Source organism: Phacochoerus africanus, chromosome 3, assembly GCF_016906955.1.
Source record: "Phacochoerus africanus isolate WHEZ1 chromosome 3, ROS_Pafr_v1, whole genome shotgun sequence".
In the NCBI taxonomy this organism is placed as follows: domain Eukaryota; kingdom Metazoa; phylum Chordata; class Mammalia; order Artiodactyla; family Suidae; genus Phacochoerus; species Phacochoerus africanus.
Window position 1 is genome coordinate 191,352,069 of NC_062546.1, and position 17,418 is coordinate 191,369,486.

The 17,418-nt window shown below is 45.8% G+C and overlaps 1 protein-coding gene and 1 non-coding gene across 2 annotated transcripts in view; one reads left to right on the forward strand and one right to left on the reverse strand.

The window, feature by feature from the left end:
- SERPINE2 (serpin family E member 2) overlaps window positions 1–2,578 on the reverse strand; it is a 68,224-nt gene extending 65,646 nt beyond the window's left edge. Inside the window, exon 1 of the mRNA XM_047773638.1 lies at window positions 2,371–2,578. The gene's annotated coding sequence lies outside the window, so the exon portion shown is untranslated. The remainder of the gene's footprint in view (window positions 1–2,370) is intronic.
- A 13,844-nt stretch (window positions 2,579–16,422) lies between these two features.
- Window positions 16,423–16,529, forward strand: LOC125123758 (U6 spliceosomal RNA). The gene has a single exon (XR_007134143.1). It is a non-coding gene; the product is annotated as a U6 spliceosomal RNA (small nuclear RNA).
- The last annotated feature ends 889 nt before the right edge of the window (window positions 16,530–17,418 follow it).

Sequence of the window (17,418 nt, forward strand, 5' to 3'; positions counted from 1 at the left end):
TGGGAACCTCCATATGCTTCGGGTGTGGCCCTCAAAAAGGCAAAAAAAAAAAAAAATGACAGTTCCAAGAGAGCAGGGATCTATATTTACCATACATCAGGTGGCAAAGTGCCTAGTCATAGTAGATGCTTAAGAAAATTTCTTGGTTGTGGCTACATTTGGAAAAGTCTGTAGGAAGGAAATGGGGTAAGACATGGACAGACCACAATCTGGTGACCCCTACTTTCGCCATAGCGTGGGCCATGAGGCCACCTGCCAAACTGACAGGAGGGAGGGGAAGAGGTCTCTTGTGTTGAAGAATTGTGATGGGAGTACCAGCTGGCTGCCTGGAATGAAGGTGCCTGTGGTGTGGAGATACTGAGATACTGAAGGTCCTGGCTGCATAAGCTGAGCATCTCTGGGTGAGCACAACACTTGGATGCAGAGGATTCAGTAGCTACGGTGGGTGGAGGTCACTGCAGTGTTGGGATGGTCAGGGAACTAGGAGTGGTGGGCATCCCCCACAAGGACAGTGTAACTAGAGGAGGAGAGAAAGCCCGACAGCCAAAGTCCCTGGTGCTGTGGGAGACTGACAGTGGTAGAGGATGGCCACAGGGAGGTGTAGCTGGGACCTGGCTAGGTCACCCCCTCATTTCCAACTCTGCCACCTCAAATAATCTCTGACTAGTATTTAATCACCCATTTAATCATGTGGAACTGAAAATGTCCTTTGGAGATTGAGTCATTTCTGTCCTTTGAAAATTACACTAAGTAAAATTCATGGGAGTAAAAATTTTCTGCACAGCTTTTTTTTTTTTTTTTTTTTTTTTTGCTTTTTAGAGCTGCACCTGTGGCATATGGAGGTTCCCAGGCTAGGGGTCAAATTGGAGCTGCAGCTGCTGGCCTATACCACAGCAATGCAGGAACTGAGCCACATCTGCAACCCACACCAGAGCTCAACAGCTGAGGTGAATCCTTACCCACTGAGCCAGGTATGAAACCTGCATCCTCATAGATACTTGTCAGGTTCACTTCCCTCGAGCCACGACAGGAACTCTAGATTCATTTTTTTTTTTTTAAGAATAAAAGATAGATGACACCTTGATGACCTTCAGTAATTTCCTTGCACTGTACAATATTTTTGAACATATTTTAATAAAGAATCAAAATTTGGGGTTGAAAGAAACTTTAGATTATTTAGGCCACCACCTTCATTTGCATAGCTGAAGACAATTTTTGCTGAAATACTGCAAACAGCACATAATTACTGATTTAGATATGCAGATAGCATTGAAAGTATCTTCAGTTTTTGAAGTGTGCTTTAGATATACAAATTAGCAACGCTTACATTTTTTCCCCATTTATCTGTGTTCAGCTTTCCATATAAAATCTCCTAAGTATAAAATTATCATGTAAATTCTTCCTGAACAGTTCAGAGGAGTAAACTGCTTCCTGGCTTGAAAGAGGAAGGCAAACCTTCAAACACCTTTTTATGTTGATGCTAAATATAAGAACGTTCTCGGGCGAAGTAGTCAAAGCAAGACACAGCAGCATTTGAGATTTCTCAAGAGAGACACGCAAAGATTATTTTTCGCTCATTAAAACACTAAAACCTTCGAGAGCATCTTCCATAATACCTGAAGGTGGAGTGCTGTCTTATGTAATAGAAGCCTTCCCTCTGCGCTCAGTTTGTAGGCAAATTAAACAGCTAATTCCGCTCAGAATTTCTGAGTACTTTGACCTTACCTGTAGACACTAATCACCATTGCAATTCCCATTTCTACAAACATTGAAAATAGCAAAGATCTGCTCTATAGGGTTAAACCCATTGCCAGAAGCCAATTTAAAGGCTCGCCCCCAAACCACTAGTTACCCTCACCCTGCTCAGGCAGCAGTAACAACAAGTAGGAAGTCCGTTTGTCTTTCCCTAACAGGCGGCGCACACGCAAAGTACAGGGTAGAGGACGCCCGCGAGTACCTGGGTACCCCAGATTCAGGGTCACGGGCGCCCGCTAGGATGGAGCGGCAGCAATCACGCCGGCCCCAGGACTCTCGGCCGCGGGCACACCTGGACGCCACCGCCGGCGCGGCCCCTCCGCGCCCCGCCGGGTCCTATTCGAGCTCCCAGCGGGCCAAGCACGGGAGCTGGGCGCGCACGCAGCCTTGGACGAGGCAGCCCGGCTAGAGAAGGCTGAGAAAGTTCCTCCGCTTCGACGCTTGCGCCCCCGGCCCCGCTTGCTCTGCAGCTTCCCGGCCGGGCGCAAGGTCGCAGCGCGGGGCTGGCCGCGCGCGGAGCTCCAGGACCATCCCTGGCGTGGCGGGCAGCGCCGGCCGCGCCCCTCCCGCCCCGGGCGCCCAGGATCGGCCGCGGGGCGCGCAGCCCGTACTTACCACCCCTGGCTCGGGATCCCCAGGTGGCGGCCGCGGAGGGCGGTGCGGCTGGAGCCGGAGCCGGGTGTCGGCGGGGCGGGGGAGTCGGAGGCGGGAGAACGGCGGCGGCGGCGGCGGCGGCGAGGAAGGACAGCGGAGGCTAGAGGCGGCGGCGCCTGCACACGCTGCACAGCCCCAGCAGCCCGGCAGCCCTACAGTGCAAGCTGGCCGGCCGTGGCGGCAGGGGCTTTATCGCGGCCAGCGCGGCCCCCGCCCCTTCCTGCCGCCCCCGCCCCCGGCCCGCCCCGCCCCGCCTTCCCGCCGCCTCCTTTGTGTGCCTGCGGGCCGCCGCGTCCCAGTGCCCGCACTCCGGGGCGCCCCCGCTCCCGCCACCGCCCAGCCGAGGCCGCCCCCCACAGGTTCCCGTCGCTGGACTGAGCCCAGAAAGCGCCGGGAGACGCGCAGACCCCGAGGTGCGGCGCCAGCCCGGGCGGAGCTGCACGTGGGTCGCCGGGTTCCGGGTGTGTGTGTGTGTGGGAGGGGGAGGGACCCAAGGGCTTGCGGCGCGTCCCTGGGACTCAGGGCGAGTAATCTGGGCTGCCCACCCCCCACCCCCGCCCAGGAGAGATTGGAGGACGCATCGGGACAGTGCCTACCTGTCCGGGTGATGGAGATAAGGGTGCCAGGCTGCGACCAGGAAGAGACAGATCACCTCTTGAGGTGCTAAGCCGGGTGCCCCAGAGCGGACTTCTTCTGGCCTGGGGTACAGAGGAGCAGCTGCTGGTCGCCTTAGGCAAAAGGCAGACAAGGGAATCCAGACAACTGGATTCCCGGCTGCAGTGACCGAGTGAGGTACCCGCCGAGTCCTGGGAACTCAGTCCTTCCCAACCGGTTACTACAGCTGATGGGACGTTGTGCGCCACAGAGGGGCACAGACCCCGGAGGCTGGCGACAAATTACCGTCCTGCTCCCAGCTGTATTACCCAGATCTTCCGTGTTCAGCCCTTCTTTGCGTCAACTTAGGTTTGTGGGTACCCAACCTTAATGACATAATTTATGTTGCCCTTACACGGGGCAGAACCCTCACCAGCAGGCCCGTGGCCCCTGCTGTGAGAAAGAAATGTGGTAAATCGCTTGAATTAAGCTTGCATTTACTAATGGGAGCAACTTGCCATCTTGGACGGCTGTTCACAGCCTCTCATATAGGGAAACAAGCAATGAAAGACTTGGCCCTAAAATAAAAAGGAGACACAGTCCACAAAAAGAAAACCCAAGTTTCATTGCTTTGCACTCACGCCTAATATTCATATTCAATTACACAGCAGGATACAAATCCTTTTCCCTTATTGTTTCCTCTGCCTGAAATGCTTTTTTTCCTCCCCATGATCTAACACTTGTCACCTGCCCTAGAAAACCTTGCCTGGCCACTTGCGATAAAGCCTCTCCCTCCTTTCTCCAACCCATTACTTTCTTCATACCCCTCATCATGATGTGAACTTTTTCTTTTTAAACTTGCTTCTTAACTCCCAGAAAGCAGGGGAGAGAAACCAGTTGAACATGGTTTCCAATTCACCAGGTTCCTGGTGCCTGGAGCCAATACTCCTGTATAAGAATTTCTCCATGAATATTTGTTGACTGATGGGTAAGCAAATGCCAAGTGACTAGTAACATGGTGTGTATTGTGTTGGGAACACTGCCATGGTTTGGTCTATCTGGGAGGGTGTGCTGGAGCTGGGAAAGAATGAGATGGGATGGGAGAAGCTAGAGGCGAAAGCCCAGAGGTGGGATTGACTTTAGTGTGTTTGAGAAGCTAGGAGTAGCATCTTCCTAATGGAAGAGAGTCATTCAGGAGCGTAGTGGAGAAATGAACTAGAACCAAAGAGTGAGTGAAGCCAGGTGATGAAAGCCTGCCTGATTCCCAGTATCCATTTTCTCTCTCCATCACTTTTTTAAATGGCTGCACCTATGGCATGTGAAAGTTCTTGGGCTAGGGCTGTTGAGGCCTGTACCACAGCCACAGCAGCTCTGGATACAAGCTGCATCTGTGACCTACCCTGCAGCTTGCAGCAACGCCACTAACTCACTGAGCGAGGGCAGGGATTGAATCAGAATCCTCACAAAGTCGGGTCCTTTATCTGCTGACCCACAGCGGGAACTCCCACCCTCACTTATTTTTAATTGAATATTTTTATTGAGATAATTGTAGGTTCTTGTGCAGTTGCAGGAAATAATACAGATAGGTCCCTTGTATGCTTTGTCCACTTTGCCCCAACGGTAGCATCTTGCAAATCTACCGTATAATATCACAGTCAGGATGTTAACACTGATACATTGATTCATGTCTCAAACACTTTGGGTAATTATTTGAAGTTTTAAATTTTTCATAAAATTATTCTAAGATTTTGAAAGTGAACAAATAATATTTTAAAGGGTTTCAGTCTCTTGTTGTAATGGAACCAGTTTTTTTTTAAGGGGGAAAATGTTTTCCTTTCCCAATTAGAGTGTAATGAGGGTCCAGATTCTTCATCTACAAAAGACAGTGAGACGTCTTTAAGACTTACCTCTTTTGTTTACCTTGTAATGGCTGCCATTCACGCCTCTGCTCTACTCAGTCGAAGGAACATTTTGAGCAATGCTGTACATGACTTGTCAATTCCAAAATTAGACAGGATGCAGTGTTAACTAATATGCTAAACTATGCCCAACCACTAATGTGCCTTTCTTTCTCCTTGGACATTGGATGGGACTGCCAATGAGTGTCTCCCGGAGGGAAGTGATTCAAGACAAAGACCCATTCTGCCAGTGAGATATGCTGGGAATACCAACTAACACTTGTTACAGAGTGTGCATGGTGGCTGCTGACAGGCCTTCCCAGTGCCAGCAAGTGGATACAGAAGCAATCTCCCAAGCTTTCCATGACCTTCAAGTGACCAGGCACTTGGACACCCATCACTGGGGCTGTGTTCCTACCTTAGCCAGTGCCCACAAGCAGCGGTTCCTCTGGCGTTTTGACCCTGTTGGGATGGATTTCTCATAGATGTGCGTTTTCAGTCAGCTTTTCCCTCCTGCTCAACCTCTGTCTTTTTGGGAAATCCAAATCCTCCCTGCTTCTTTCTTTAATGACTTCACGTTCACAGCAGAATTTCAGTCTGTCCTTCAGTTGTGTGGCTGGCCTTAATCCTCTGATGGAGCTTTGAATGGTTGATTCCTTAAAAAAATTTTTTTTTAAAAAAGTGACCTGGAGTTTAGCCAGCTCCAGCCAGTCTCTGAGTTTGGCTTTGTGTCCATAAGCCGCAGTTGGGAGAAACGCAAGAAATGCCCAAACAGGATAAAACAAATGATCTATTTAGTCTCGTTTCCTCTCTTGGAAGAGGTCCAGCGTTGAGTGCTTTGGAAGAAGATGAAACCCCACCCCCACCCCCATTACTCCCCCATACACCCAAACAGTATGACCTTGTATTTAAGTAAAGACTATCCTTAGCTCCCAATGGGTGATGGTGTTTTGTCTGGAAGAGCTACTGATGTTTCTATAATAAGATAATAATGGTTGCTCCTCTCCTATCTAACCCCTGTTTAAAATACATTTCACCACAAGACGACTTATTACCCAACTTCATGGATGCAAATGCTCTTACGTAAGATTGTTTCAACCAGGGGAAAGGAGACTGGTTATAACAGTTCACTTATACAATTAGTTTCTGGGACTGTTGCATTGGTATGATTTTTTTTTTTTTTTTTAGCTTATAATAGGCATTAGTCTTTTTATTTCCCTTTCAAGCTGGCTCTCAAGTAAACCCAATTTCCTCTTTCTGTAACTTCTGAAACAGATTCAACCATAGCATCAATTCTTATTTTCCCATTGTCATCACTACTTTTCACCAAGAGCTTCAGAGAAAAGACCTCACTGCGTGCTGGGCTGAGGATGATTTTCTCCTTATATCTGCAGAGAGAAGATGGAAAACCCTCGGTGCTGGGGATCTATGAGATGCTGGCCCCTTCCAACAGCAGCCTCGCTCTTCTTCCTTTTACCACCAAACCTGGATGCCTCTCTTCTTCCACACTCTCTGCCCTGTCCTCTTATCCATTCTCCTCCTCCTCTCGCTCCCTCCATTCCCCTTCCCTTTCAGAGGTTACCAATAACTTGCGATGTTAATTTCGGTGGTTTTTCACCATTCATTATCTGGTGTTTTGCCCAGGTAATGAATCTCTTTTGCTTATCTTCTCTCTCCTCCAATTCCTTAGCCCTTATCTTTCCTTCATCAAATCCTTCTCCTCCCCCACGTGGGTACTGAATAATTGTCTGCTCTCGGCTCTCTCCTCTCCTTCACACATTCTCACACAACGGAGTGACCTTTGATTGGTTTTGTGACCACCCAGCGTCTATTCCCTGTCTTTTGATTGCCAAATCTGTTTGCTTTGGAGGAATCACCTTTCCTGCTTTATGTGTCACCTTGTCGGGAATGGATGACATGATGTCTTTACTTCTTCTAGCCAAGGGGTGGGTGTATGACCGAGTTCACTGGATCCCCTCCCAGGACTTTGCATAGTAAAGGGAATGGAGAAAGTAGTTGGAGCTGACTCATCCCTGCTTGATGAGATTGTTTGTGAATTCTTCCCACATGGGTCTCTAGAACTGCCTTAGTTCCTGTCTGTTCTGAATAGAAGTCCGTTGGGCTCTTTTGTACCCAGATTTGGTTTCTGTTGCTTGCAGCTAAGGACCCCTAGCAGGTACATCCTAGATGCACATAGCTTTGCTTAGTTCTGGATGATTTCCAAGCCAGTATCTACAGATGGCCTTGACCCTGTCCAGGGTCCTATTCACATATCTCCAAATGGCTGGCAGATACTTCTATTTAATATCCCACCATCATCTCCCACCTGACAGTCGTCGTAAAGCCAAGTTATTTTCTCTCTCCCAAAGCAGTTCTTCCTCTTATACTCCATAAGGGTTTTAGAAGAATGAATGCCATCTTGGTCACTGAAACCAGGAAGATGGGAATGTGTTCTGACAACTCCTTCTCCCTTTATTTATCCTATATCCAGCATTGCCTGGATATAGGAGGCTACCAATATTTTCTTCCTCAAGTCCTTCTTATTCATTAACCCCCCTTATTTTGTATTTAGTTCAGACCCTCATCACTTCATACCTGGACCACTCCCATATGCCCTAACTATTCTTTCATCTTCCAGAGTCTGTCCACTGCTACCTTCATCTTTCCAAAGTACTGCATCAATTGCATCATCCCACCACTGAAAATAATTTAATATTTATCACTATGTCCAGATTCCTTGGTGTAGGCAAGCTTTTGTAGAGATTGAGGTCACACGTTCTGGAGTCAGACTGCCTGTGTTCAAATACACTCATCATTACAGAATTATTTTCAAGCAACTTAATCTCTGAGTCTCAGTTTCCTTATCTGTAAAATGCGGATAGTAATAGTATAACCTACACATAGCATCATGTGAGAATTAGTTAATCCATGAAGAGTTTAGCTGAATATTAAATAGTAAGTGCTCAATTAAAAAAATATTGCAATGAAAGCTCTCCATGATCTAACTCTAACCTACCTTGCTAGCCTTCTCATTTTCTCTAATAGGTCATAAAGGCTTTACCAATCCGAATTACTCATCTAAATTTATATTGTATTTTTCTACTACTGTGCCATTGTTCAGACTACTTTGTCTACCCCAAACATTCCTTCTCTCATTCCACCTGTATCAATATCTAGTTTTGCATTATAAACTATCCCAGTCTTAATGGCTTAAAGTAATTATTTTATTTGTTTATGACTTTATGGGTTGGCTGGGTGGGGGTTCAACTGGGATGGTTCATCTCTGATTTTACCCAATGTTGCCTGACCTGTGCAGCTGTAGGATTCAAGATGGTACCACTCTCCTGTGTGGACCGTAAAGGGGCATGGCTGGAATACTCCATCTTCTCGCTCCTCCGGTTTTTCATCTTTATGGGTCTATTCTCCCTTGTCATATTTCAAACCAAAAGGCTTCTCTCTACATAGGTTTCCCAGCAGTCCTCAGCCTTCTTTACATGATAGCTCAAGACTTGGAGAGAGTGAAACCAGAACGTGTAAGACTCCTTAAGGTCTAGCCTTGGATGTAGCAGTGTCACTTCCAGTTGCGTTCAAAACAGGTCATAGAACTGTCTCAAACAAGGGAGGAGAAGTAGACTCTACTTCTTGATGAGAGAAGTAGTTGTCCCCTAAGACTTCCAGAATAAGATACCATGGACTTAGTGGCTTAAACAACATGCGCCGCTCCTGCCACGGTTCTGAAGGCTAGAAATCCAAGATCAAGGTGCTCTTGGTGTTGGTTTCTGGTGAGACCGTCCTTCCTGTTTTGTGTCCTGATGTGGGCTTTTTATTTTATTTTGTTTTATTTTATTTTATTTTATTTAGTTTTATTATGAATTGCTTTGGTTTTTTCCCCTCATGTGGTCTTACATGTGCAGAGAGAGGGAGGGATAAGGAGAGGGAGAGAGAGAGGTATGTGTCTTTGGTGTCTTTTCTTTTTATAAGGACATCTATAAAGTAGAGCACCATACTTCTGTTCTCATTTCCCCTTAATTACCTCCTTGAAACCTTTATCTCCAAATAGAGTCACCTTGGGGGTTGGGGCTTCAAACAGATGAATTTTGGAGGGACACTGTCTGTAACAGGACCAGTGGAAAAAATCACATTCCAAAAGGGCCGGCAGGAGGGAACGGATCATTGTACCCATTATTGGACTTAATTCAACACCCTTCTCTGCCACTGGGATAGTAATTTTCCTGCTTCACAATCTCTCCTGCTCAGCCTAGCCTGAGTTGGTATCTCATCACTCAGCACTCCTGTAGCTCTAAGTATGGCTTGTTTATTTCACATGACCACATGCTGCCTTGGATGTAAGCATTTGGTTTAGGCCCCAACCTCAAGGAAACAGCCTTTTTTTTCCATATCTTTAAGTTTTCATGCAGTGCCTTGCACAGAGGAGGCCATAATCAATGTTTGTCGAGTGAGCAAAAAATGCAATTAATTGTACTGTTCCCCAAAGTGATAGCTGCTCACAGACCAAGCGAGGTTTGGCACCCAGGCGGTTTGCATGCTTCACTGCTTCTTCTTTGTCCTCAGCCCTCCCCTCCCTTCCAGCTCTTGACCATTGCGTGTGGGAAGAACTAGCAGACCAGACCCTGGGAGCCGGGAAGGCTTAGGTTGCTGTCCCCTTCTGCCACCTCTTAATTGTGTTTGTGAGCGAGTCATTTAATGTCTCCCTCCAGGCCTCAGTCTGAAAGAAGAATAACGATACATGTTTCGGGTTGCTGTGAAAAAGATGTGAAGTCCAAAGAGCTTCACAGATAAGATTACCTGTATCCCTTGTATTAGTCTGGGTGGACTGTCATAAAAAAATACCATCGACTGAGTGGCTTAAAAAATAGAAATTAATTTTCCCTCAGTTCAAGAGGCTGGAAATTTATCAAGGTCCAGCATAGTCAGTTCCTGGTGAGACTCTCCTTTAGTTCTGGATGGCCTCCTCAGTGTGTACTTATATGGCTTCTTCATACCTATGAATGGGAGAGAGAAAAAGAGAACTCTTTAGTGTCTCTTATTATAGGGTCACTAATCTTATTGGATCAGGGCCCCACCCTCATGACTTCATTTAACCTTCATTTCTTCCACAAAGACCCTGTCTCCAAATTCTGTCACATTGGGGCTTACGGCTGTAATAGTTGAGTTTGGGGGGCAGGACAAAATTCATTTGATAACATTACTATTGTTAATTCTGGGAGGACAGATACATTCAGCCCATAGCACAACTATTGTTAATTCTGAAGCATACACTTGCTCTTCATTGGTCTAGCCTGGTTCCTTGCTGATTCTGCTCTGTACCAACCTTCCTGGTGTGCCTTCTGAAATGCCTGGCATGTCATAGAAATCAATAGATAATAGCCTTTATTATTGTTTTCCCAGTCCCTATTGGTAGATTTTGTGGCAAAAGAAAGTAAAGACAAATGTCCTGAGATTTCCAGTTCCAAATAGAAGGAAAGGATTTGTTCTTTTAGTTTCCAACTTCAGGGAGTTTCCACTGTGGTGTGTTGGGTTAAGGATCTGATGTCATCTCTGTGGCAATGAGGGTTCTAACCCCTGGCTGGCACAGTAGGTGAAAGCTCTGGAGTTGCTGCAGCTATGGCGTAGGTTGCAGCTGAGGCTCAGACTTGATCCCTGGTCTGAGAACTTGCATATGCCAGGGGTGCAGCCATAAAGAAGTTTTCAACTTCATACCAGGTTAAAAAGCTGTCTTCAAATGCTCCAGAAGACCCTTCAATTATCAAAGCTTGTTCAAATTGCAGGGCGAGAATAACTAGACACGGACTTCACAAGAATGGCTTCTGAGTGAAAAAGAAAAAAAAAATTGTTTTTAAATCACAGGTTGCTTCGTCAGCTTTGCAGCTGGTTACAGGGCAGGAGTTGATATGCACAGCAGCATCTCGCCTCACTGTAGAGCAGTTCTTGTTGTTCCAGGCCCCCAGCATCTCCGTTGTGGGGACAAATCCTGTGTTTCACCCCTCTCAGGTTCTCCTCATCCCCTCTCCTTACACATCAGTTTAGATTTAATGAGGATGATCGTGTCCCTTCTTTATAAGACCTTGAGGAAAGACTGATTCTTACTGTAGAAAAATCCAACCATTAGGTCATACTAGACGTAGAGATCCATAGCCACTTTTAAAGCAATAATCCTGTAAAGGACTGCTGATGAATCCTCTTTAAACTTTTCAGTTTATACTCTGTATACCTCTATCCTAAAGGATCTAGAGACAAGTGACTGACCTTCGAGGGAATCTGTAGGTGTGAGTTGGACTAACTATGCCTGTTAACACATGCTCTTGATGCCTGAGTCATCTTAACACTAAACATCTCTTCAAAGGTTTCTAGAGTGAGGAAGGGACTGTTTAGATCAGTAGCCTTACATTTCTTAAAGTGCAGCCCAAAGATGGCCTGCAAGATCATCTTTGAGATGCTTGTTAAAAATGCACCTGGATGGGGAGTTCCCTGGTGGTCTAGTGGTTAGGATTCTTCCACTTTCACTGCTGTGGCTTGGGTTCAATCCCTGGTCTGGGAACTGAGACCCATACATCCAGCTGCTGCATGCTGCAGCCAAAATAATAATAATAATGCACTTGGCAATGCATCTCAAGATGTAATCATTCAGCATCCGTCTCAAATGGAAATTTTTTAAATAAACCTCCCATATGTCACTCTTAAACATCTAAACACTGATGTAGTCCAAGCCCTTACATCTGAAGACACAGTCCTTAGATCTTAGACCTGTAGTATTAACATTGCCCAGGAGCTTGTTAGAGATGCAGAATGTCAGGCCTCACTCCTGACTTACTGAATCAGAATCTACTTTTTTTTTTTTTGTCTTTTTAGGGCCACACTCAAGGCACATGGAAGTTCCCAGGCTAAGGATCGAATGGGAGCTGTAGCTGCTGGCCTGCACCACAGCCACAGTAATGCCAGATCCAAGCTGTGTCTGTGACCTACACCACAGCTCAAGGCAACACTGAATATTTAACCCACTGAGTGAGGCCAGGAATCGAACCTGCATCCTCATGGATACTAGTCAGGTTTTTTCACCACTGAGCCATAACAGGAACTGCCAGAATCTACTTTTTAACAAGATCCCTGCTTGTGTCAGATGAACATTAAAGTTTAACAAGACTGCTCAAACCTATTTATATACAAGGCAGCTGGGGTCCAAGAATTTGAGGTCACATGGGTAAACCAGGAGGCCGTATGTGTAACTGGATAAGAGCCCATGCTTGGAGTCCGGTGGACCAGTGTTCAAATCCAGGCACCCTGCTTTGCTAGCCTAAAAATCTCAGGCCCCAGAACAAAGCTCTAAGCCTCCAATTATTTGTTGTTAAACAAGTAGCAATACTACTTCACAGGCTAATTATGAAGATAAAATGAAAAGCTTGTAAAAAGCACCGAGAAAGCTCTCGATAAACAACTCTTATGATCATTATTCTGATTGGGATTTCCTGATTCTGTGCAGCTTCATAGGCATCCTATGTTGCATGCAAGAAATGGGAAATCATGCTTTAGAGAAATTTGCTCTTTTTGAGACTATTATATCTAATTTGGATTCTGGGGTTTGAAAGAATGAGGACAAGGGCGGGGGGGGGGGGGCTCTAAAGCAAAGGAAACAGAATGTGGTACAGCTGGAGATTTCTCAGGCTCCTGCTTCTCTGACTCCTCCAGGCTTGGCTTGTCCGTGACGTCTGGGCAGAGCCAGCCAGCCCCTGCGGAAATGCCCAGGTGGGTGAGGTGGTGGCCCGTACTTCTCCACGACGTTCGGCTGCTTCTCCCTTTCCTCACCCTCCTCTGGTCCCCAGCGTGCTCACAGAGCCTCCTTCTAGAGTGGGAATCCTTCCTCTTCCTGCCACCAGGGAAGGGCCTGATAAACGTGGGGACTTGCCTCCACACATCAGAAGTCACTGTCCCTGGGCCTCCTTCTACAGGCCTGACCAGCTAAGGGGATAAATCTAATGCTCATTTTGCTTCCTTTCAAATAATATTTACATTTGAATGAGCTCTTTTCTTGTCTTCAACACTAAATGGTGAGCAATGGATCACTCGGTGGCACTGGATATTTTTGAGTGGAGTGATAAGCGTGTCCTTATGACCCTCCCCAAGTCCTGCCGCAGGAGCGACAGCCAGGGTACCTGTGACTAAACGTCACTAGAGATCCACTTTCTTCTATCCCTCTCTCCTCCCTCTTCCTCTTCCTCTTCCCCATCCGCTCACTTTCTCTCTCTTTTTATGAGCCATTTGGCATTCTAAGCTTAAGAACACAGACTTTGGAGTCAGACGTTCTGAGTTCAAATCCACGTTCCGTTTCACCCTCTGCTTAACCAACATATGCCTCGATTTCCCTGCTTGTGCAATGGGATTGATAACGGAAGCTACTTTATCGGGTTGTTAGGACATTTACATGAGTTAATATCTGTAAAGGGTTTGAAGAGTGCCTGGCACAGAGTCAGAACTGTGTGAATTGTTGCTTCTCAGAGCCAGGGCACAGACCTGGGTGCTTTTGGGTCTGTGGATGGAGGGCCCAAGTCTGATATATGGAGGTTAGGGGGAAGGGCAGATAAAGATGATAACATGAAGCTTGGAATGAAGATGGTCCACGAGGTACAAGTCTGGAGTCCTCAACTCCTGGAGGTGGGTGACCGACGTGGCTCTAGGCTCCCTAGGCACTGGCGTCTTTAAGATAAGTCATCTAGGAGAAACTTGGCTTTCCTTGGTGCAAACTATTACCTTTAGAATGGATAAGCAGTGAGGTTCTGTTCTATAGCCCAGGAAACTGTCTCCAGTCGCTTGTGATAGAACATGATAGAAGATAATATCAGAAAAAGAATGTATATGTATATGTATAACTGGGTCACTTTGCTGTACAGCAGAAATTGACAGAACATTGTAAATCAACTACACTTAAATAAAAAATTAAAAAACAAGTATCTCTCATGGATCTTCATGATCATACTATGTCATGTGCCATTTTATAAGTTATAAGGTGATATAATCTGTCTTAGTCCATTTGGGTTGTTATAACAAAAATACTACAGATTGGGTAGCTTTTAAAAAACAGAAATTCTGGAGACCAGAAATCCAAGATCAGGGTGCCAGTGTGATTGGGCAAAAGCCCTCTTCTGGGTAGCAGATTTCTTCTTCTTCTTCTTTTTTTTTTTTGTCTTTTTGCCTTTTCTAGGGCCGCTCCTGTGGCATATGGAGGTTCCCAGGCTAGGGGTCTAATTGGAGCTGTAGCCACTGGCCTACACCAGAGCCACAGCAATGTGGTATCTGAGCTGTGTCTGTGACCTACACCACAGCTCACGGTAACGCCGGATCCTTAACCCACTGAACAAGGCCAGGGATCGAACCTGCAACCTCATCGTTCCTAGTCAGATATGTTAACAACTGCACCATGACGGGAACTCTCCCTGGGTAGCAGACTTCTTGCAGGTAATAGAGGATAGGGAGCCCTGTGGGTCCTCTTTCATAAGGGCAGGTTCTACACTTATGACCTAATCGCCTCTAAAGTCCCACTCTATTATTATTATTATTTTTGCTTTTTAGGGCTGCACCTGTGACATATGGAAGTTCCCAGGCTAGGGGTTGAATCAGAGCTACAGCTGCCGGCTGCAACACAGGATCCGAGCCTGAGCCACGTCTGCCACCTACATCACAGCTCATGGCAACGCCAGATCCCCAACCCACTGACTGAGGCCAGGGATCGAACCCTCATCCTCATGGAAACTAGTCGGATTCATTTGTGCTTCACCACAACAAGAACTCCAAGTCCCCACCTTTTAACACTATCGCCTTGATTATTAGGATTTCAACATATGAATTTTGTGGGACACCAAATTCAGACCACAGCAATATCCTCTGTATAAGTTGATGGAATTATACTAAAGCACCATCGGAAAATGTTATAACGGAGGGAGTGAAGGCAGGGTAGTGACACCAGGCAATCCGGCTCTTTGATATTGTGGCCTAATCCAAGCATAGATTTTTAGAGCAGTTGTTTTCAATCTACTTTTTAATTAATTATATATATAATCTTTTAATTTTGTAATAATGTTAGGTTTACAGAAAATTGCAGAGCTAATATGGAGCTTGGCATTTGTGGAAACATAGAAATTAACATTGGCACTATCTGAACTCCAGACTTTACTTGGATTTCACCAGTGTGTGTCCCTCACACCTCCTCACTGCCCCCAACATCCTCTTTCTGTACCAGTAGTCCATCCAGAATATCCATTGCATCTAGTTGTCATGTCTCATCTGGTCTGTGAAAAATATCAGTTTTTCCTTGCTTGTCATGACCTTGAGAGTTTTGAGTCTTCCTGGCCAGGTGCTTTGTAGAATATCCTTCAGTTTGGGTTTGTTTGATGTTTTCCTCATGATTAGACTGGAATCATGGGTTTGGAGGAAAAAGAACACATGGGTGAAATGCCCGTCTCATCGCACAAGAGCTGGGCTGATTCATATCATCAATGAAGCTAACCTTGATTATGTGGTTAAGGTGGTATTTTCCATTTCTCTACTGAAAAGTTACTATTCTCCCCCCTTCCATGTACTATTTTTTGGGTGCGATTCACTAAGTCCCCACACTCAAGGAGTTCCAACTCTACCTTCTGGAGGTGTAAATATCTACTTATACTGAATGAGGTTCTTCTGTTGGGAAGATTTATTCTTTCTATCCCATGTATTTAATTCACTTATTTACTTATATCAATATGCACTTCTGTATGTATATGTTATATTCTGGGTTGAAATACGATACCACACTATTCATCTTGTTGCTCTAGATTTAGCTACTGGGAGCTTTTCTTATATCCCTTTGACATGTCCCCATCTCTTTGTTTTTTCATTATCTCCTTGCTTTCTGGAACTATAAATGCTGTAGGCTCATGTTATATTTTCCCTAACCAGTCCTAGAATCAGTCATTTCTTGAAGGAGCTTGAATTTCTTTTAGTGGAGAAGAGCATTTAGAAGCCAAGATCTGGGCAGTTCCCTGGTGGCACAGCAGGTTAAAATTCAGCATTGTCACAGCTGCAGCATGGGTTCCCTGGCCTGGGAACTTTTGTATGTTGCAGGCAAAAAAAGAAGGAGAGGAAGAGGAAGAAGGGGGGGGGGAGAAGGAGGAGAAGGAGGAGAGGGGAAGGGGGGAGGAGGAGGAGGAGAAGGAGGAGAAGAAGAAGAAGAAAGAGAAGGAGGAGGAAGAAACAATCAAGATCTGGGCACTATGTATGTTTGTTGCTGCTGAAGGACACTCCCAAAGACTCCTACGCTAAAGTTTTGGCGCATAAGTTACATCCACATATATGATCAGGCCACTCAGATGACGGTTCCTTTGCTCTCTGTACATCCCTTGCGTGCGCTGTGTCACCTACACCCTACTCACTTGATGTTCCCTCTTAATCACACAGCCTAATCAGTAGAGGTGAACATACTTGCTCCCTGACCCAGCTAGTGACTGTTCTAATCTTTAGATCAGAACTATCTCCAGTGCTCGCTTCAGCAGCACGTATTCTAACACTGGACTGATACAGAGAAGATTAGCCTGGCCCCTGTGCAACGATGACCCACAAATTCATGAAGCGTTCCATAGTGGGATGAACTCGGAGGTTGGGGTTGGCAAATGCAAATCATTCCATTGAGAATGGATAAAAAAGAAGGTCCTACTGTATGGCACAAGGAACTATATCCAATCTCCTGGGATAGATCATGATGGAAAAGAATATAATTAAGAATGTATATATATGTATGTATACGAAGAAGATATATACAAAAAAGTGTATATACATGTATGTATGTATAACTGACTGACTTTGCTGCACAGCAGAAATTGGCACAACACTGCAAATCAACCATAAATTTAAAAATCAGAAAAAAATCTATTAAAGTTAAAAACAAATAAAATAAAATAAATAGAAGTAAAAAATTATAGTTAGGGTTTTGTTTGTTTGTTTGTTTTTGGTATTTTGTCCTTTTAGGGCTGCACCCGCGGCATATGGAGGTTCCCAGACTAGGGGTCTAATCAGAGCTACTGCTGCCAACCTGCGCCACAGGTCACGGCTGGATCCTTAACCCACTGAGCGAGGCCAGGGATCGAACCCACAACCTCATGGTTCCTAGTTGGATTCGTTTCTGCTGCACCATGATGGGAACTCCTATGTCCACTAGGATAGTTCATCAAAGGGGCATGCCCTTCTTTTGGTTTCCCTGGTAACCAATGAGCCAACCTGACTTCAGTTCTCTCTATAACTGGGTAACATCCCTGTCCCCTCCTCCACCCCCACAACCACCCAGAGTGAGGAACACGGCCACATCTTGCCTACTGTCGAGGTGTTGCTCCAGGACTTAGCTTCAGACATGTAAGCTATCCCATTCATTAAACCATTGATGTCTCTGTTGCTGACTCCAGGCTCCTTCTTGGGTCTTGAGGCTGGGCAAGTACAGGGCTTACAGGCCTGTGGGCTGTGGCCCAACACCCCCGCTATG